Below are 22284 nucleotides of genomic sequence, written 5' to 3'. Positions count from 1 at the left end.
TCCAGAATTTACAAAGAACTAAAGCAGATCTACAAGAAAAAAACAAACAAGCCTATTCAAAAATGGGCGAAGGATATGAACAGATACTTTGTTGGGTTTTAACAGCCAAGAGGCCAGGCCCCAAACTTACATTCCTGCTACTTAGCACAACATTTGAAATTCCACTATTAGAGATTCATTTGGAATGACAGCAAGAATAGGTTTGGAAAAAGTAAAATACAAATCTGTAAAATTATTACTGATCCAGATGGGATTTTTTTATCATTTATTTTTGGACAGGTAGAGTGGTTAAGTGGGAAGACATGTTTGTGAAATACAGCCTTCTGCATTTAGCAGTTTTAGCAGACTGGGGGCCAAGGATTAATATTCTCCAAGGAAGCAAATGCCAATATTTGGAGAGGGAAGTAGGAACTGGAAAAATCAAACTATTATCCCTCCTAGGAGGTTGCTCAGGTATCCTACAACACTTGCTGCTCGACAGGCTGAAGCCAAATATTCTTAAACTGAAGACAACTTTGCATTTCACAATTAGAGACGAATGTTTACCATGCAAAGAAATAGAACAAGCAGAGTTAACACAGAAGGGGATGTGGTTTTGTCAAGCATACATGTATTTGTATCTTTCTCAGTTTAACAAGGAAATTTAGAAATTTGCTTGCATTTGGCACGGAGAGTTATAGATCGGGGCAGAGGAGAAGAAAGAGGTTGCAGAGAATTTGCTTCACAAATTTATCCGACTCATTTTTCTTGGTCAGTGATATATCCAAACTATGGATAGAATGCATGAAGTAGAACTGAAGCTGTTAAACTTAAAGCACCCTGCCAAAGAAACTAGTGGATATTCTTAACCATATTTAATCAATATGGAAAATATATTTGATAGGATGATATAAGAAAAAAAATCATAGACCTTTCAAGAAGATGAATGAGGAATGACTCTTGGAAATTACATTTCACCTATATGTTGCTTTTTTCTTCTTGCCTATAGTTAGGGAAATGTCTTTTTCTTTTGCTACCTAGTTCTCTATCTTCCACTGATCTTTATCTCCATAAAGTCTATAGACTTTACCTCATCTATGCCATACATATCACTTTCTTATACTAGGTCTTATTTAATACAAGTAACCTTTCTTCTTTGAATTTACTCAGTTCCTGGGTTTAAATAACTTGTTTGGATAGTTGGTTTCACATGGTGAAGGATGCTGTGATACCTGAACATCTGAATCTATTTGGATCTCTTTAGATATGGGTTAGTGAGAGGTTTAGAAAATGATGTAATTTTATGAAAACTTCTTTGAATCTATGTGTTCTGAAAATAGAAAATAAGAGGTCAGACAGTAATCATTAGTTGCAGTTCTGGAGAATTCTTTGTTCTCTTGTCAGCCATTTGTCAGTGCTCGTAGTGTGTTTGCCATGGTATTGGTGGTATTGATGATTTCAAAACACTGAGCTTAGGGATAAACCACATCCTTACTGAATAAAGACTGGCATCTAAAAGCAGAAAAATGTGTGTAGGCTGCCTTTCCCTTTGTCACCAGCCTGGTTTCTCTCTCCAGTGAGAGAGACCTATAGACTACTCTGAGGACACGGGATGAGGATCTGGGTCAGCAGGCAGGCAGTGACAGGTTAAATTTTAGCACTGCCCCCCATCTGCAAGGGGAAGAGCAAAGAGTCTGACCTGGCCTTCTTCAGGTTCTGGGGGGGTCTGTCCAGATGCTAGGAGTGGGTGGAGAATTGTAGCACAGCAGAGACTTAGAAGAGAAAACCTCCGATCAACTAAATAAACATTATCAATATGTGCCAAACAATTTGAGAACTATTATCTGTAGAACTTGTACTTATGGGGCAGTTCTTTGAGATAGTGCAATATCCACACGCTGTGCTCTTAGCAATCATTTAGACAATCCACCTAGCAGACCCAGAAAATGAATAAAAGAATTGAGTGGAAATGAAATGAGGACAGAAAAAAACAAAACAAAACAAAACAAACAAACAAAAAAACAGAAAAAAAAATGACAAAACTTCTCAACAGGAAAAGAAAGTAACATAGAGAAACTAACAACAGCAATGCTCAGAATCCCAAGTGTGGAAGAAGATGAGGACATGTTACCTCTAACTTTTGAAGAGAAAGAAAACAAAGAATACCTAAAATTTCTATTCAAAATTTGTATTCTTACCGGAAAGCAAAACATACTTCTGGATAAACATGAAGCTGGTGAAATCCCAGAAGGTCTCTTTACTCCTGATAACTTATAAGAACTGCTGGAGTGGCTAATAAATTCTGATGAAGAGGTCCTGAGAAAGCACTTTGAGACAACTGCAGTTAACACAGTGTTCTGTTAAGAAACCCATCAGAAACAGATGCTGGAGATCTGAGAGAGCTGTGTTCAGGAAGAAATTGTGCAGGGCATTGAGAGATTCACTCTTCCCTTATCACTGACCATATAGAGGACACAGTGGAGCAAGATCGTCACCTATGTTGGTGAGGTTTGCCCATGAATTTCATAACCTGAAAGAGGAATTTGTAGGCTTCCCCCCTTAGGAAGTGGATGCACAAATTTTGGCTGTAAAATTCCACACCGTGGCAACTAAGAAATGAGGGCTACAGATGAAGTATTGCTATGGGCAGGCTTCCATTGTGTTCACTGAATTTTATGCAGAAATAAATCAGGGTGCTTTCAATGCTAGCTTCTGAAAGAAAAAATAGGTCCTCAAAGCATCAGATTTCAAAGAGGAGCCATTTAAATAGTAATATTATCAGTAATTAATGTATTTAATGGGAGGCCTATAGGCAGGGATATTCAGTTATTGAGTGACCTGCATACACCTTACAACTTTTCTTCCAAATATCAAACATAAGATAAAGCCCACTTAAAGAACCTTTTCAGTATTCGTAATGATTTCTGAATTATCTGTGGGGAATTCTGACTTAATCAGATATTGCTTGATATATGTGTCCACCATTAAATCCAGATTGTCCTTTAGATCAAAATTTATGTTAAGCAAAGCCAAGTTACTTGACCTTTGGTCTGGCAAAGGGTTCCTAAAGTATGTTTTGAGATGCTTTTGTCCATTTTCATACCACTCATTCTCAACCATTATCACAGAGAAAAATAAACAGTACCTTCAGCAATGTATATACATTAGGAAACAAACTTGATGTTGGTCAAGTGGAGGGGTTATAAATGGTAGACAAAAGCTCTTTACTTTTCCCTCTGTCTTTCCATTTGATTCTCCATCAATGCAGTTTGGCTGAGAGCACATTGGGATGGGATAAGACACTTCTATACATGCCAGTATTGTGTTCCTCTGATGTATAAAATTTGAGCTGACCTATGACTGAGAGTACCAGAGAGAAATATTTAAGAGCTTTGAGGTTCTGTTCTCAAAATCTCTCTTTAAGTTCCTGAATAATGTGCTCTATTGTTGAACATGGTTTTTCTTTATAAAAACTTTCATATGGTAGTTGTAATTTCAGGCTACCTTGCTGAGCTCTGTGGAATTTCCCAGGGAATTTCGTTTGAACATCAAGTTGGATTGTCATATTGTGACTAAAAATGTCACAATTAAGTATACATTTAGCTAGTGCCCACTATGTTTCAGAGTAGTTCTGAAATTTAGAAATGATTATGATGTGGTACCTGCTCTTAAGGAACCTATAGTTTAGGGGGGAAAGCACTGAGAGTCAAATAGTTGTAATTATAATAATCTGGTTCATACTCAACTTAAAAAAATTAGCTTTTCTTGAAATAAAAAGATAAAGCTCACCTAAGAGGAAGTCATTATGTAATTAAAAGACAAGATATGATTTTTAATTTTATAACATTGTAATAAATTTTTTTGAGGCCCAGGCTGGAGTACAGTGGCTCGTTCTCAGCTCACTGAAACCTTTGCCTCCTAAATTCAAGCAATTCTCTTGCCTCAGCCTCCAGAATAGTTCCCACTACAGGAGTGTACACCACATCAGGCTAATTTTTGTATTTTTAGCAGAGACAGGATTTCGCCATATTGGCAAGACTGGTCTCGAACTCCTGGTCCCAGGTGATCCACCCACCTTCTTCTCCTAAAGTGCTGGGATTACAGGTGTGAGCCACCATGCCCAGCCTACAATTTTAACACTATCATCCTACATGTATTCAAAATCACCATGATTTCAGAAAAAGCAAAATAGAACTGAAAGATTGTTATAAATTTTTTGCTTATTTCTATAAACGAGTTTATGCATTCTAAACCAACCACAGAAAAACGTAAAGGAAAAAAGCAAAACAGAGAATGTATCTCTGCTTCTTGATGTGACTTCCCTATAGCTATTTTCATGGCCTAAGTCAATTAAATGCTGCCCTAAGATCTGAATGAAGAATTAAATGGCTATTTTGAGACACTTTGTTTTATTACTTTGTTTGATCAGATTTTTCTGAAAAATAGTTTCAGAGAAAATAGTCATATTCTGCTGTATGGCTTACTTCTTAATAAGTCATTTCTTCCCAAAACTTTTCGACATTGTAAGGGTCATATATTTTCTTAGAAGAATAATTTTTATGAAAGTGATGAAAAAATGCTTTAATGAGTTTACATTTCAGATACTTTTCTGAAATGAACACTGATCAAAGCCTTTTTGAAATTATGATAAATTGAGAAGTCTTCTAGGTCTTGACCATTGATAATTGAGTTTCTCTAGTGACAGGCAGGAGTGGAAAGAGGAAAGCAAGTATTTAAAATGCATATACATATAAAGATGATATGAGCTATGGACTGAGAACAGAAGATAGATACGTTACTCTCACTTACCAGCTGTGTGTTTGGAAAAGTCAGTTAACAATGCTAAACTTAAAATGAAATGGGAAATGTGTCGATCTGGGGTCTCACAGACAGACAGAGAAGTCACACTTTTATGAATTATTTATAGAGATGTGATCAGGGTTAAGGAAATCAGTAACAGATATCAACACATCTAAGACATAAATATCATGGAAGCTGTTGCCACAATAGGTTTGAATATTCAAGGGGAAAAAAGTGTCACTGGAGCCTGATGAAAATAGGAGCCACTGAGGAGGAGGACTCCTATCAGATGCTGAGGTCATAGATTGATACGGCACTGCAAAAAGTATGGTAAGGACATAGTGAGGGAGCTGGGGAAGAAGTATTCCTCCTCCTGCCTTCTGATTTCCCAATCATTCCTCCTACTGGCTGAGTCCAAGTGGAAGCCACCTCAGGTGATATTTGGTAGTTTATTCTTTTGCATCACAGGAATGGAGGAGAAAGGTAGACATTGAATGTTATGTGAGAGGTTAATTTAGAACATCAGGAGAAATATATTAATTTCTGTTACTCATGATTGGTTCAAATTTAAGTGAGATTTTGTATATTAAAGTTCTTTGTAAACATGATCACACTGGCAAAATGACATCAGATTTTAATACATTTAACCAGTTTATAAATCCCTCCACTACCATTAACGAATAACTGGAGCGACTGTACTATTCCTTCTCCACAGACCAAAGTGTTATACTCTTTTCCTACTTCTTTTTTCTTCAAGGCTGCCCTTGAGATATATTTTGGGCACATTGTTTTATTGGATAAAAATATTTAGTGTGGGAAAGTTACAGCTTAGGCTGTTATTTTCCTAGCAATCACACCCGATACCCAAGAAATGACCCTAATTATAAATGGATATTATCACAAAGTATCTATCAGCTATATTAAATTTTCTTCCTCAGAAGCCCCCTGAAAATCACATTTTACAATGAAATAACTTCATGATGTTATTTATTATCATTTTTGTTATGCTATAAATCTTATTCAGCTAATAAAGGTTTATATTTCATAAAAGTAAGCAGAATGATAGTATGAGAAAGTGTTACTATGACAGAAATGCTTTTAATGTCAGAGTTTTCTCAGGTCAATGGCAGACACTCTCCATTGTTTTTCTGCCAGTCGTGCCACAGCAAACCTGCTGGACCCTTGCAAAAGCCCTAATTAGTCTCCTACTCCCATCAAAGCCATTTCCTGGGCTGTACGCTACTTTGAGACGCAGTGCATAATAGCACAGTGACTTGTACTGATAACAAGTGAATCAATAAACTGTCACATTCTGTGTTGGTCAAAGAATGAGAGCTAATCTATTTAGATTCCAAGATTCCATTTTGTATGAACAAAATGTACTTAAATCATAAAATTGCTTTCTTGTGAACCTTTCTTCCTTTTATTTACTTCTGTTCTCCCCTGCATCTGTATTCATGGACCTGAGTCCTAGTCCATGATCTGTGATCTAAATTAGCCTCTTAATTTCTTCTTTCAATTCCTAGAATCTAAATTTGAATGTTACACTTATAGCAATTAAAATGCTCTAGTCTGTACATATAAACTCCCCAATTAATGGTGACTTAAACAGTTATTATCTCAAATAATAAGAAATCTAGGGGAGGGCCATTTCAGGGCTGCTTCAATAACTAAGTTGAATCATCAGGTACCCACATGTATTTTAACATTTTCCCTTTTTTCTAATTGTATAGGTTATAGCTCTTCCTATTCTCACAGATGGCAATAGCAACTCAGATGCATGAAGAAATATATATTATTTTATTCTTTTATCCAGGAGAAAATCTGATTCCCAGTAGATTTTTTCCTTATGTCTTATTGGCTAAAATGGGGTGGTGGGGGTCATATAATCACTGTTAGTCTAATCACTAGCAAAGGAGTTTTGAATTTTTATGACAGGCTAAGATGAATTATAATCTATCCAGGGACATCCACCTTCCTTAAGAACAAGGCTCCAGATTACCGGACAAAAGCAGTGCAGGAAGATGGGGATGATCATTGTTGAGGAGTCAGAGTGGTGTTAGACATGGTACTTACGTGATGTTTGTCACCCTGTGATTTTCCATTGCCATAATCCTTTTATCATGAATTTTGTCTCATTCAATTATCTGTCCACATGGAACTAGTTTCACTCTTCCTGTCAGAGTAGCCTTGAATCTCATGGGAGCCATCCACTTATATTAGTGATTCTGAATATAAATTCTTGGACTAGCATTAGGAAAGTTTAGTCAAGGATTGAAGAAGTCAGTTAAGAGTCAGAAGTACCTTCTCCTCCCCCAGGTAATACTGAATCCACTGCTTTGGCAGATACTTAAGGCTTCTTTTCTCTTGCTCTCTTATTGTGATTTCTTTTTTTGTTTATTATATCATAGAGACTGGAAAGTAAACTTCATTTCCTTATCACAGTGGTGGTCACGGGATATAATTCTGGCAGGTAGTTGTGAGTCCAAGCGTTTGAGGAAGTCTTGCTATCCTTAATGAGAAGGCAGAACTTTGCTAGTACAGGTGACTTTACTTATCTGCAGGTTCTGCATCTGCACATTCAACCAACCACCAATCAAAAATATTCAGAGGCCAGGCACTGGGGCTTATGCCTATAATCCTAGTACTTTGAGAGGCTGAGGCCAGTGGATCACTTGAGCCCAGAAATTCAAGACAAGCCTGAGCAACATGTTGAAACACCATCTCTACAAAAAATACAAATCTTAGCTAAGCATGGTGGTGTGCACCTGCAGTCCAGTTACTATGGAGGCTAAGGTGGGATGATCATCTGAGCCTAGAAGGTCGAGGCTGCAGTGAGCCAAGATTGAACCGCTGCACTCCAGGTGTCGACAGAGTGAAGCTCTGTCTCAAAAACAACAAGCAAAAAATTTTCTAAAAAACCAGTAAGAAACAGCAATACAACAATAAAAAATACCAGAAGTGAAAAGAACAATACAAGAACTAGTTACTTAAAGTATACTGGAGGATGTATGTAGGTTACATGCAATACTATATCATGTTACATAAGGGACTTGCACATTCGTGGATTTGGTATCCGTGGGGGGGGGATGGGGGGATACTGGAGCCAATCCCTCCCTCTGCAGATATTGAGGGATGGCTGTGTACAATGACTGTACGAGGCATTTGTCCTTGTTCCTGTATTCTGCTCAGACACCAATACATGGTTGGAGATGCAGCAGCCAGCTTGCAAATTTAAGGTCAAAAATCCCTGACAAGGTTGGCAAAAGAGAAAAAAGAGTTGAATGAGTCCCTGAAGATGTCATTGAGCCTCTTAGTAGCCTTAGATTGCTGACAAGTGATTGAAGATCAGATAAACAAACAATAAAAAGTTGTGTCATTGTTTAAGTCATTATTTAAGTATTTTACCCAATTGATAACGTTAGTGGTTGAGTTTCTCTGTTTAGTTTTGTTGACCTAATTGTGTTTTCCTGAAATCCTATGAAATATGCTCCTATTTTCAAAGCTTGGTCCATTATTTCATCGCATTGAAACCAAATGTAATGGTTTTTAAAATGCAATTTTTGGAGAGCTGATTGGTCATTTCTCTGTTCAAAATACTTCCAAGATAAATGGCATCCAAGGTTTCTACCTGGTCACCCGGTTTTAGTGTCCAGGTTTGTATCTTACCTTCTCGCTACTTAAACTGCAGTCATGCACAATTAGCTTCCAGTAGCCATAAGCACTATTTTTCTACCTGCTACTTTTCTTATTCATGGTCTTTTTTTTTTTTTTTTTTTTTTGCCTAAAACATATTTCAATGTTTTCTCTAACTGTTGAAATTTTTTCCATCTTTATTACTTAATTCAGATGACATCTTCTTGAAGAAGGCTTTTAGTGCCTGGAAGAATATCCTGCTCATAGTAAGTTAGCTGTAATTTGCTCTCCTTCTCTTGCATTATGCAAAACATACATTATTAAAAATAAATTGTGCTGTTTAAAATAGTTACTTTCATATGTAATTACTTTCCCCAGGTGATTTTAAACTATTTGAGGGTAGGCTTGACTGGCATTGTAAGTGTTCAGTTGGTAAATTGTACTCTATTTAAGGTAATTTTAATTGGATGACATAAATATGCTCAATTCTTGCCTTAAGAGAATGATTAAAATTAATCAATAATGTGGGAATTACACCCATGTTTTAAATGCTTAGATTCTTGTACCAATTTCCACACAAATACGTGTAAATATCCATAATTTAGTTTCATTTGGGACATCTTTATGATTATATTTTCTTAGACTCTTTCTAATTCCGTTTATCTTTCTTTCAAAACATAATGCATTAAATACTTTTTTAAGTTCTTCATTATAAAATGCATCTATTCTAAGGTCCCTGAAATAATAGATGGCAAATTTACAATATAATAAAAGTGATAATAACTAGAATCAGCTCCTGGCACTGGCAGACCACTTGTGGGAAAAATTAACGTTACTATGTTAACTAATGGAAAGTAATATGTAGATTAATAACAATGTTGCTTTTTGTATTAATAGCATGGTACTAAATGACCATCAGTAACATAAAATAGAGACTTTCAGGAGAGATGATGCCTTTGCTTTTAATTACATTTTTATGTCTGTGCCTATTTCTGCTTGGAATGCAATAAACACACTTAGCTAAAGCCATTTGGGTAAGGTATTTCGTCATTAAAGAGATATTTTTTGTCTCATATGGTAATGAAGTTCATCATCTTGATCTACTGATGCATCCCTTTTATAGATAAATAGGATTAAAGAACAGTCAATACTTTTTTTACTTGTTTTGTTAACATGGGCATAATACATATATGCGCCTTTTCATTTATAGTGTTTCATAAGTGCCAAGATATCAGCTTTGCACTGTTTATGTCAGAAGTGGTCATGTACAAGTTTAGGCTGAGCTATAAATATCTTTTGCTCTAGTTTTCCTGGGATTAAACAGCATAATAGGTGAAGCAGTGGTTCAGATAGATCTCGACCCTGGAATATTTTGCTTATCTGTGTAAAACTCATGGTCTATGTTGAGAATTGCTCAGGACTTAACAGAATTCTAGATCTTCCAAGACAGCACCAGAATGCTGTTCTCCAGAATATGGTTCTGTTCAATTCCTAATCATTTTGTATTTGTACTGCCCACTGCCCATCCTTTTCAGCACTGCTTAAATCTCTGCTATCAACCTTTCTTGGAAGCTCTGTGGGAAGTGAAAACTCAGATAATGATGTGACTCTCAAATAAGAGAATTCCTAACCCACTCCTCCAACATTCTGGTTCTCTGATGAGCAATATTCACTTCTTCAAGGCTCCTTGCTTGGTTTTCATTTGTTGTTTGGTGAAGCACTTAAATTATTTGATGTACTGCCTCACTTGCCACCACTTCACCCATGAATTAAATCTTACCCTGATCACAAACCATTTGATGTAGGCCTCAGAATCCTAATAGTCCCTTTCTGAGGCTGGGTGGCTGATACTGTTGCACCCAATCCATTTTCCCAGCAGTTAGACTATGGGTCTGGGGGAAACTGTCATCAGACTTTCTATATTTTGTGCCATATGATTTCAAATAAGTCTTCTGATTCTTTGCAAAGTGGCCAGTACTCTCTGTGAAAACAGCTAGAGTCACCATCTGCTTGACACTAACTAACTTTCTAGGATCTGGCTGGCTGGCAGGTAGTCCATATAGAATCAGTTGCATGTTATTCTTAGGTTTGTAGTTCCCATTAGCCGTTTTTGTAACTATTTGTGTTACAGCCAATGTCTCCTGGTAAGATCTGGTCACATTTGGGCATATGTTATCCAATCGCTGAGCAGAAAGATGGAATTCAGAGAGCTGTAGAAGTTACAAAAGTGAGTCTTGGTATCTTGATCTTATTTGTAAGCATCATTGTAGACATGATCTTGGCCTAATAGTCTTAACTATCTGGAGAAACATATCTGACCTGTCTCTAATTTTGTTGAGATTCTAGAGAATTTTCTCACCTTTGTAGACAAGAATTAGAAATCAAGGGAAGAGGACACATAGATTTTGTTGCCCTGGAAACTTTAATACCACCTTCAATTAAATCCGGAGTGTTAGCCAAACCTATAGATTATATGGGTTCATGATTATTTTTTCCTCTGGGAATTAGTGAAACTGGCTACTTTTTGCTCATGTTACTTTTCTTTTTTTTCATTTTTTTTTCCTAACTTTAAAACTTTTTTTTATAGGTTTAGAGATACATGTGCAGGTTTGTTATATAAGCCAATTGCATTTCATGGGAGTTTGGTATACAGATTATTTTGCCACCCAGGCGATAATCATAGTAATGGATAGGTAATTTTTCAATCCTCTCCCTCCTCTTTCCCTCTCCCCTCAAAAAGGCCCCAGTATCTGTTGTTCCTCTCTTTGTGTCCACGTGTACTCAAAGTTTAGCTCCCTCTTCTAAGTGAGAACATGCAGTATTTGGTTTTCTGTTCCTGTGTTAGTTTGCTTAGGATAATGGCCTCCAACTCCATCCATGTTGGTGCAAAGGACTTACCTCATTGTTTGTTATGGCTGCATAATATTCCATGGCATTTATGTACCACATCTTTTTCCTTTTCTTTCTCCTGCTTGCCTGCCTGCATTCTTCCCTCCCTCCTTCCATTTTTCTTCCCTCCCTCCCTCCCTTCCTTCCTTCGTTCCTTCCTTCCTTCCTGTTTTAAAATGAACTCTAACATGCAGGCATTACTTAAAATCTATCACATTAAAAACACTATGGCAAAACTTTTCATCATGTCAGTTTCCCTATTCTAACTGTCATAGTCATAACAAGGCCATTCTACAAGTTTAGGCTATGCATTAGGGGCTGCTCTGATGAGAATAATTATTTTAAATAAGGAAAATTAACAGCATGTTTTTGTCTAACTTCTAGTTTGTACAAATGCTGTTAGCACTTAGGAATAGACCTATTCAATACCTTTGGGTGCTCAAGCAGGGAATGATTCACATTATTAATATTTATGGTTATGTTAGTGATGTATGGTCATTGTAGAAAACACAGAAGTAAAAATTTTCCATAATCTAACAGATTTCTACTATTTATGCCTCATTGTATTTCTCCATCTAGCTCTATCTCTAGTTATATTTGAAATGAAGATGAATTAATTATATCCCATCTTTTAAATTGATATTATACTGTAAGCACTTTGTTTTTAAACATTTTTGTAGATGTGATGGTTAAGAATTTTTGATACTTTTAAACTTTGAATAAGAGATACTCTTGTTAACCTTCACAGTTAATTCCAGTAATTCAATATTACAAATAATGCTATGATAGTCATAATTTTACATTAACCTTCATTAAATTTCTATTTTTTGGGATATATTCTTAGAAGAAAAATTTTTCTTGAAAGATATAAACAATGTGATATCTTATGATATATTGGTTGAATTGTTCCAGAAATGTTTTATAAAAATTTATAATCCTTGTATTAGCATCTAAGAGTATATTTCAACAAATCCTTCAGCAGTGTTAGAAATTTCTTGTTTATGATTAGGATTATTATCCTTTCTCAAGATACTGTGATAAATAATCAGGGGACTGTATTATCAGAGGTTACTCAGTCTATCCACCAAATTCTGATACTTAAAGATACTTTATTCTGATATTTAAAGATACTTTAGTTTTGTTATAACCTAACAATTTTGAAACTGTACCTATGAAATTAAAAGCTGTCAGAGTGATGAAGTGACAGTAAACAGAAACTGAAGTTATTCTGCTTGGCAAGTTATTAAAATCTTATTGAAGAAAGGGTTACTAATTGATTTTCACCTTTAAACCAGATCACAAACTTAGACTGCTAAGAAGATAGCCTAACTAACCTCTGCCCTCCTTTATGAAAGATGGAACTTTGGTTGATTTCTAATTATCCATATTATAGCTTAATATATGCCAATTAAGCACTGTAATACTGGTTTTGTCAGACTATTTCAATGAACTTCTGAATCAAATAGAAGCAATGGTACAAAGGTTAACTAGAAATACATTGTTATGCTGGGGCCATGTCTTGCAAGTTTTGGGACTGCCATTTCAGTGGAATGGCACAAATAACGAACCTTTGCCTGCCATGGGCCCTGAACTGCCCTATGAGGGCCCGTTGCCTGCCTCTCTCCCCTCTTCACTTCTCAATAAGCAAGCACATTTGAAGTTGTCTGCTGACCAAGATGGAAAGCTTCACGACAGTTTTAAAGTTTTGGTTGCATCCTACCTGGGGGCATGATACGTCTTAAGGAAATTTTCTGCCACCGCATTTGAAACAAAATCTTTCTCTTGTCAATGAAAACAAAATTCAAACTAAATGCTTTTAATGGCTAAAGAATGTTTTCAGTTGCAATGTTTGGATCCTTTAGTGTATCTCATTGAATGCTTTTCTATTCATTCAGATGACTGAATTTGGTAAAGTTATCATAAATTTCAGACTACTTTGACTCCTAATCTTGTTTTTCTCTGACAGAGTTGCCATCCAACCCCTCTTTTCCCCAGAATCTTTCTTTTCTCTTCAGATCTGTATGTAGTGATTACTGTCTTGTAGTTTCCTGACCTGCAATCTGTTTGCCACTTTCAAATTGTGAGGTGCCTCCGGAGGGAAAAGCTCAGGTATGAACTCACTTGAATCACAGGGTAATTTCAGCGGAGGTTTTCCTCATTATTGCCCCTTCTTTTCATCATCTGTTTAACATAGAATGCATATTAGTGCTATTACCTTTTTCTCTTTTCTCCTAAACTCACCTAACCTCTTGTTTTTATTATTTTTTTTCTACCTGCTGAGGATACTTATATAGGCTTCTTTTTGTAAGATTTAAAATTTTTCCCCTTTCCGGGTTAGACTTGGTTATTTTATTTTATTTTATTTTATTGCCTCTGTATTCTACGTTGCAAATGCAATTTAAATTTAAGAGGGCTACTTATTTTAAGTGGGTTGTTCTCATTGCTGGTGTCATAGTGTTCTTGGTCTTCCATCGCACTATGCATTAAAATGGGGACAACAGTGCCTCTCCTGTATTCTTCTTCCTAAGCAGGTTCTGTTATTATTATATTTCTCTGAGAATATCTAAGATTTGTCTCTTCTGAGAAAGAGTGTAATCTTGATCTTTGATCACAAACTCATCTTGCATGGCAGGCCCACAAAGGCAATCCTCATCGTCATGTGGGTGGGGATGCCGGACAACCCTTTAAGAAGGAGAATCATTTTAACTTTCCCCGGCTATCTTCCCTTGGCTCACTGTATTCTGCTGTCCCCACACCAACATATTTGGATATTATTTCATGTGCAATGGAAAACTGTTAGTGGTTAAAGCAAAAGAGTGATATGTTCTGATTTATGTTTTAAAAATATGAGTCACTGCTGAGTTGAAAATGGGCTGTAAAAGGCAGGAGTAGGAGCATATAGACCAATTGGGAGCTATTGCAGGAGTCCCCATGATGGACTACGATACTTGAACTACTGTTTTCACAGTGGTGATAGAGAGGGTGGATGGAATCTAGGTATGTTTTGGTAGAAGAAATAAGTCAGCTTTATGGTTGATCACATGAGGGTGGGTGGAGAGTCAGGGGTGATGAATGAGAAGAACTGAGGATTATTCCTAGGTCCGTCTTTTAGAAAACTTGTGGATAGTGGCGCTTTTTATGAAGACGAGAATGAATTGGCTTTGAGGAAGAAGTCAAGGCTTCTATTTGGGCTACCCTAAGTTTGAGATACCTATTATATATCTATATAGAGATGTCAAGCAGGAAATGTATGAATGTATGAGCCTGGAGATGTGTTGAAAGACTGAGGCAGGGGTAGTAGGAGATAAGTTACCGAATGAGCAGTCCTGGGGAGACAGTATCGATGCAGGGGTGAGAAGAGCCTAGGGCTAAGCCTGAGGTACCGGTGGTAGAAAGTGAAAGTTGACCAAATTTGGGGGGTTGGGAAAAAAAAAAAAAAACAAAAAAGAAACTGAGAAGACAAAGTCAGGTCAGAGAAAACACAAATTATTAGTAGGGAGACACAGGCACTGAGCGTTTGATGTTTTTCTTTAACGGTTACTTGCCCAATATATTTTTCTTTTGGTTTGTGCTGCTGGCATCTCGATCTGATCTGAAATATCTGCTATATAGCATCTTAAAGTTAAACAAGTAACATTTTCACCATTCTGGGCTGAATTGTGTCCCAGCAAAATGCATGTTAAAGTCCTAATCCTCAGAACCACACAGTGTGACTGTATTTGGAGATAGTGTCTTTAAAGAGGTAATAAATAAAAGGAGCTTATTCAGTTGGGTCCTAATCCAATCTGACTGGAATCTTTATAGGAGGAGGAGATTAGGACACATAAATGTGTACACACAGAGGAGAGACCAGTGAGAAGGTGGCCAGGAACAAGACACGAAAAGAGGCCTCAGAAGAAACAAGCCAGGTGACATCCTGAGTTTTGGCTTCCATCCTCCAGAACTGACGGAATACATTTTTGTTGTTTCAGCTATGCAATTTGCAGTATTTGTTATGGCAGTCTTAACACACCATACACCAGGTGTCCCCAAACTACGGCCCGCCGGCCCGCATGAGGCTCCCTGAGGCCATTTATCCGCCCCCCGCCCCCGCCGCACTTCAGGAAGGGGCACCTCTTTCATTGGTGGTCAGTGAGAGGAGCACAGTATGTGGCGGCCCTCCAACGGTCTGACGGACAGTGAACTGGCCCCCTGTGTAAAAAGTATGGGGACACCTGCCATATACACTCGAGTCTCACTTCATTTTTCTACAGCATTTAAAATGATCAACTATCCATTGATTATTGCATTGTATTAGTTCTGATATAAACTTTGCTAGAGCAAGAGTCTCAAAATAACAGAGACTCATGTTTAAGAGTCAGAATGTAAGTTCAGGGCTAGTGTGGTCGATCTGTGGTGTTGGGGATCCAAGTTCATTTTAAGATTTTGGTTTGAAATCCTTGGGGGTTGTTTAAATTCATAGATGACCTCCATGTCTACATTTCAGGAGGGAGAAAGAGCACAATCAGCCCTACAAGTAATGACCTGAAAATGGCACGCGTCTCTTGTCCTTACAAACCATAGGTCAGGAATTGGTCACATAGACATGCCAGCCTTTAAGGGAAGCTGAGACCAACAAAAAAGTGGGGATTCTAAAACCAGAGAGGAAAGAAAAATTGATTTCCAAAACACTTTTATATATACTAGGCACTAAAAATGAATGTAATCTATCACCTTGATTTTATCTTATTACCAGTATCATTTCTAATTATTCTTATAAAACTTTAAGAAGTTTATATTTCCTAAAATTATTTGTCCTACAGAGTTTAAAGAATTGACCAGTTATAATGCAGTGGAAAGCAAAATAAGATTATACCACTATTTCCTAATTTTCTCACTGGTAAAATTAAAATATTTAGTTAGATAAGGTTCTCTCAAGATAAAATGTCTATGAATGTATGCCATATAATACGTATATTCTATATTTTTATAAATAATTTTAAAATAAGATATGTGAATGTAATTATGATGCATAATACATGTTATGGTAATTATTTAATTTCCAAATAAACATTCACCCAGTTCCTAAACAGCTCTTTCCTATTAAAAAAAAACATATAGGTGAAGGGGAGGAAGGCAGCAAGTCACACTACCATGTATGTACCTATGCAACAATCTTGCATGTTCTTCACATGTACCCCAAAACCTAAAATGCAATAAATAAATTTAAAAACAAACAAACAAAAAAACCACTTTTCCAGTCTGTTTATACATATTTAGCCACAAGGTGGCAACAGCAGAGACATTTCTCTTATTTTTCTCATGCTAAAAAAAAAGTGTTTACATGTCACCAAGTAGGTACTGTTTCTTCCTCCCTCAGTTTCTCACATGTACATACTCACCCTGATAAAGCAAGAGGAACAAGAATTTTGCTTTTTGTGCATCTAATTTTAGTAGGGAAAGGAAATAAAACAAACCTATTAAATGTTGGTAATAGAGCACAACAATTAGAATATCTCAAAACTGTAAATATCTACAAAATGTATAATTTTAGTACAAAAAGGAAATAAAATCTATTAAATTTGATAATTGAGTACAAACATTAGAATATCTAAAAACTGGAAATATCTGCAAAATTTATAAGCAGATGTTCGTAGAAAACCCAAAAGCAAAAATTTCGAATTCCCTACACTCACCATATTATTATACTCAATCTACAGTAGTTTAGCAACCTGAAAAAGCTTCCCTACTCCTTCCAAGTATAGTAATTTTCTAATCAGCAATACATTCTGTTACTACCTAACCTATTTTGGAATGGTAATTTTCATAATGTAGGTACAGCATTTATTACTTATCATCATGTATGTTTCATAGAATAAAGTAGCAAAAGACTTTTTTTTCCAAAATGTAAAACTATATTCTAATTAAATCTAAGGTACAAATAAATAAACAAATATTTTTTTTTATTGTACTTTAGGTTCTGGGGTACATGTGCAGATCATGCAGGATTGTTGCATAGGTACATACATGGCAATATGGTTTGCTGCCTCCATCCCCCCATCACCTACATCTGGTATTTCTCCCCATGTTATCCCTCCCCAACCTCCCTACCCACTGCTGTCCCTCCCTTGGCCCCCCACAGTAGACCCAGTGTGTGATGCTCCCCTCCCTGTGTCCCTGTGTTCTCATTGTTCAACACCCACCTGTGAGTGACAACATGCAGTGTTTAATTTTCTGTTCTTGTGTTAGCTTGCTGAGAATGATGGTTTCCAGATTCATCCGTGTCCCTACAAAGGACACGAACTCATCATTTTGTATGGCTACATCATATTTCATGGTGTATATGTGCCACATTTTTCTTGTCCAATATATCATCCATGGGCATTTGGATTGGTTCCAGGTTTTTGCTATTATAAACAGTGCCACTATGAACATATGTGTGCATGTGTCTTTATAATAGAATGATTTATAATCCTTTGGGTATATACCCAGTAATGGGATTGCTGGGTCAAGTGGAATTTCTATTTCTAGGTCTTTGAGGAATCCCCACACTGTCTTCCACAATAGTTGAACTAGTTTACACGCCCACCAACAGTGTAAAATGTTCCTATTTCTATACATCCTCATTTTCTGTAATCAAAGATGACTTAGTCATTTGAGAATGTGAAGAGTTCTTAGGAATTATGTAATAAAATAGCTACCACTGTGAGATGTAAATCAACTGTAGAATTTTATCTTAAAGTTTACACTATAAAGACATACAATAGTATCTGTCAATTTAAAAAGAAAAGTTTACATGCTGTAAATGGAGATAAAAATCAAAGCACACTGACATAATTAAGAATCACAGGTAATCTAAGTTTGGGGAAGCTGGTTTTTCTATTATTGGAATTGCTCTTCATTGAGAATGACCAAAAATCTAGTCACCAAAACTCCTTTCTTCCCCTCTCAGACGCACGTACCCTGCCCATAGTCAGAGGCCCATCTCTCAGCTTCCCATTTCCCCAGATGGCCAATGTGGTCCTGGGCTTGTGATTACTCAGTAAATCTTAATGTGGGCAAATATGCTCTCTTTTTGTGGTGCTCTGCTCTGGCCTGGGATTGTTGTGCTCTGGGCTGCAGCTGCTACCCTGCTGTGCTCCCTGCTGATGCCTCAGGTTTGCTCTGCTGTTGGTATTTCAGACAAGAAGATCCACGTTCCTGCTGTCCCCAGCTTGCCTGATACAGGATTCTTCCTCCTCTATATCCCCTACATGTGCTTTTTCTCACTTCTTATTTAAGGAGCTGCCAAAATGATTGAGAAAGTATCTTTTCTTTCTCTACTTCAGATTCTCAAAGTCAAACACTTTTTGAGGTGGTGGTGTTCAGTGTGAGAGTGAATAGTCATAAGTTAATTCTCTTTGACTCACTTGCAGAAAGCATTTGTTTCAGCAGGATTGGGCCACACTTATCTCTCTGATTTCACCTCCCTAATTTATCATATTTTGGGGTGACAATATATTACCTGATCAGGCTTCAGGTGCTTCTCCTTGAAAGCTTGTATACAAATGCCAAGTACCCAATTCCCCATTTTTTGAGACATTATTCTTTAGTTCCCTGATGACCATCATTTGCCTAATGCAAATACAACTGCTTTCCATTTCCCCTGTCCCACTCCATCAACCAAGGACTCAGTATTTCCACTCCACCCCAACTTTAATGTAAAACTTAGCTCGCACTCTCCTTCACAAGAAATCTGAGCACACTAGATATATTGCTTTAGCTATCTGTTATTACAAACAAAACAAAACAAAACAAAACAAAACCTTGTATTGGCTTTGTCTTGTATCAACTATTTGGAGCTGAAACTCTCTTCCCTGTTTGTTTCTGAGCTAGTCTTAGTCACAAGAGCATTCACATAAGACTGGGAAGGGGTGTGAAGCAACAGCTACGATTGTACTTGGTAGGTCAATGTATGGCTAGATGCTGTTACAATTCCTCTGTTGTGAGTCCACCAGCTCGTCTTGCAACTCCCTCCAGATGTCCTCATTTAGTTCCATGACAAAGGGCATCAGGTTCCCTTGCATGTCAGCCACATATAGAAGGCATAGAAAAAATGAGTGACCAAGGTAACTTCCAGGTTGTTCTTGAGGTTCTCATCTTATTCTCACAGATTCCTGTTTTTTCTTGCTCTACCCTTTCCTTATCCACCTTCCCCCACCACACACCTTACATCAATCTGTCCTGATACTCATATGACCTTTTCAACTGCCTGCCTTACCCACTCCAGGCTCTAGCTCAGGTGCAAAAACAATAGGCATGTATGAAAACTTTAGCAGGTTGTTGCAATACACTAAAGCCAATTTCTATAATAGATCCATTGTTTTATGTATCATTTCTAGTAGTTCTTTTTCTGAAATCAAGCCCTGACCAATAAATAAGTCTGAGAAGCAGCTCCTGGGGAACCTAAACTAAAGTGTGAATTCTCTGAATTGGTTAAGGGATATTTGGAATAGATTCTCTAATTTGGTTACACTTAGATGCATTAATAACCCGTTTTTATGGAAAGGTAGCACTGGCGTTCCATGACATACAATGGAAAATATTTACTTAAATGATCATCTTTAGATACTTGTAATCAAGAACATAGTATCTAATCAATAACATATTTGAAAGTTAGGGCATTAATTGAGAAAGAGGGGGATCTTGGTAATTGGAAAGGAGTTTATGATCATATTTAGATGATGAAGCTGAGGACTTTGAATGCTTACATTTTTGCTCTGCTTTGACAGTACAAACAACCTCTTTTCCTGTGTGAGAAGTTAGTCTCCCTTTGCCTGAAGACACTCTAATAGCCTTTCCTGAGGTAGCTGCCTTGGAATAAACTAATGATCCTCCTCCTGATCTACCTTCATTCCTTTTTATTGCTTCTAAAATTTATAACCAGACTAAAATCGCAACAAGATTCAAAGAGCAAGACACAAAGTGACCAGTGAGGAGGTATGATACACATTTTAAAAACTGCAAGCTCTTTGCCAATTTAGTTCTATAGAGGTCTGGAGAACAAATGTGGGAATGCACCCTGGGGTTTGGGATCAGGTTGGAAGGAGTATGAAATTGGAGACAGCCAAATTCATTGAAATTGGACACTAAGCAGAATTAGTAGATTCCCTGTATTACCTTGAGGAACTGAGAATGGCTCTAACACTTATGTAGTTGCTTGTTTAAAACCTGGATGTGTTTGTAGTCTGTACTGAAATAGATTAAAATACCAGACGTCCTTGTTATAGTAAATAGACAAATAGAGTCATTGTGATGCTAGATTGGATCTGCATAGCAAGATCTGCTCACCCTTCCCCTAAATAGATATCCCATAAAGGGTACATTTTTTTCTCTAAATATCTCAGAAATACATTTAAGAGGGAATCATTAACGTTTCTTGAAGAGTTCTATGACAGATATTTTCTGTAGGTCAGAAATGATAAATGGGCTGGATTCCTTGTATTCAGTAGAAGCAATGGCATTCCCAGGTGGCAGGAATCAAGTGGCCAAATGTGAAAGACAGTGTAGGCCTGGTAGCTGGAATGGGTAATAGACATTAAGCAGTTATCGGAATGATCTGACCAGCATGGGTATTTGGCTTTAATTTAATTATGATCCTTCACCTGCTCCTGTTCCTCCTTCTCCAATTCTTTGAAATAGAATGGCAGCCTTAAATAATTTGTGTAAGCAGAAAGGCTTTAGATCTGGTGAACAGAAGTCATGGCCCCTTGGTAAATTTCCAATAGTAAGCTAATTGACAGACCCAGAGACCGCCAAATGACAGAGAGTCCAGATCCTCTTGAATAATGATGTGTTACCAGCCCAAAATTTCTAATGTAAATCTTCCTTCAAACCCAAATTTTCCCCAAGAAGTGAATCTATCTCCTGGACTGACCATTTATAGCAGAAAGGAAATAATCACATATTTAAGGAATTATTAGTCACTGGCTTAGAGCTGACACTAATCCTTAGGCACCTAAAATGTTACTGTAGTCCATTCAGTCAGAATAGGGACTTATGAAAGTCAGATGATCAGGGGAGTTTTGGCTTAGGTCCATCCTGCTGTGAGCCCAGTGGGTCCCTGGACTAACCTTGTGATTATTTTCTCGATTTGGAATTCATATTTGATGTGGAGTAGACATGCTATTAGTGTCTGAAGCCTCACATTGTTCCCCTGACCCACGAGAGGCATTAGGGACAAGGAAGCCGAAATAGAAATCACTATAATTGTCTAGACCAGAGGTCGGCAAACTTTTTCTGTAAGGGGCCTGTAAATTAATAAATATTTTAGGCATCGTGGGTCAGATATAGCCTCCGTTTCTTCACCTCTTTCTCCTCTTTCTGTTTTCTTTCTTCTCCACTTCCTCCTCCACGTCTTATCATTCTCCTTCTCCCTCTTCTGCTTTTCCCTTTTCTTCTGCTTCCTGTTCATCTTCCTCTTCTTCTTCTAGTCTTTCTCCTTCTATTTCTACCTTTAGCTCCTCCTTTCCTCCTTGTCATCCTCTTCCTCCGATTCCTTCTTCTCCTCCCCCATCTTCTTTTGCTTTTCAACCCCTTAAAAATGTAAAAACAATATCCTTAGTTATGATTTGTATAAAAAGGGGGCCGAGGCTACAAATTTAGCAGGGCTATATTTAGCCTATGGGCTGTGGTTTGCCAACCCTTGTTCCCCTGGACTGAGCCATGGTAAGTTATCTTGCCAAGGGAAAGGACAGGTTGCTGCGTCTGGTCCCTCTACCACCAAGAAAGAGGCTCAGCAGTTTGTGCTCTTCCTAAAGAAAACAGATCTCATTTCGTTATACTAATATGAGTAGTTAACAAGGAAACCAAAAAGCCACCATTTTTAATTAGAGCCTGGAAAAAGAGCAGGTCATGAAGGAGGTCCGGGCTGCCACACAAGCTACTCTGCCACATACGTCCTATGAACCAACAGTGCCAAAATTCTTAGTAGGGGATAGGGATGAGCTCGTGGCCACCCTC

At 37.3% G+C, this 22284-nt stretch overlaps 1 long non-coding RNA gene across 4 annotated transcripts in view; it reads left to right on the top strand.

Annotated features, from left to right (window-relative positions):
• LOC141584319 (uncharacterized) overlaps positions 1-22284 on the top strand; it is a 630894-nt gene that overhangs the window by 182657 nt on the left and 425953 nt on the right. The window contains exon 3 of one of the 4 annotated variants that reach the window (XR_012517306.1): positions 8629-8681. The exons of the other annotated variants lie outside the window; for them this stretch is intronic. This is a non-coding gene — a long non-coding RNA (uncharacterized LOC141584319). The remainder of the gene's footprint in view (positions 1-8628; positions 8682-22284) is intronic. 4 annotated transcript variants of the gene reach the window in all.

The sequence above is a fragment of the Saimiri boliviensis genome, chromosome 4 (genome assembly GCF_048565385.1).
Source record: "Saimiri boliviensis isolate mSaiBol1 chromosome 4, mSaiBol1.pri, whole genome shotgun sequence".
NCBI lineage: Eukaryota > Metazoa > Chordata > Mammalia > Primates > Cebidae > Saimiri > Saimiri boliviensis.
This window is presented reverse-complemented; position numbering and strand designations above follow the sequence as displayed.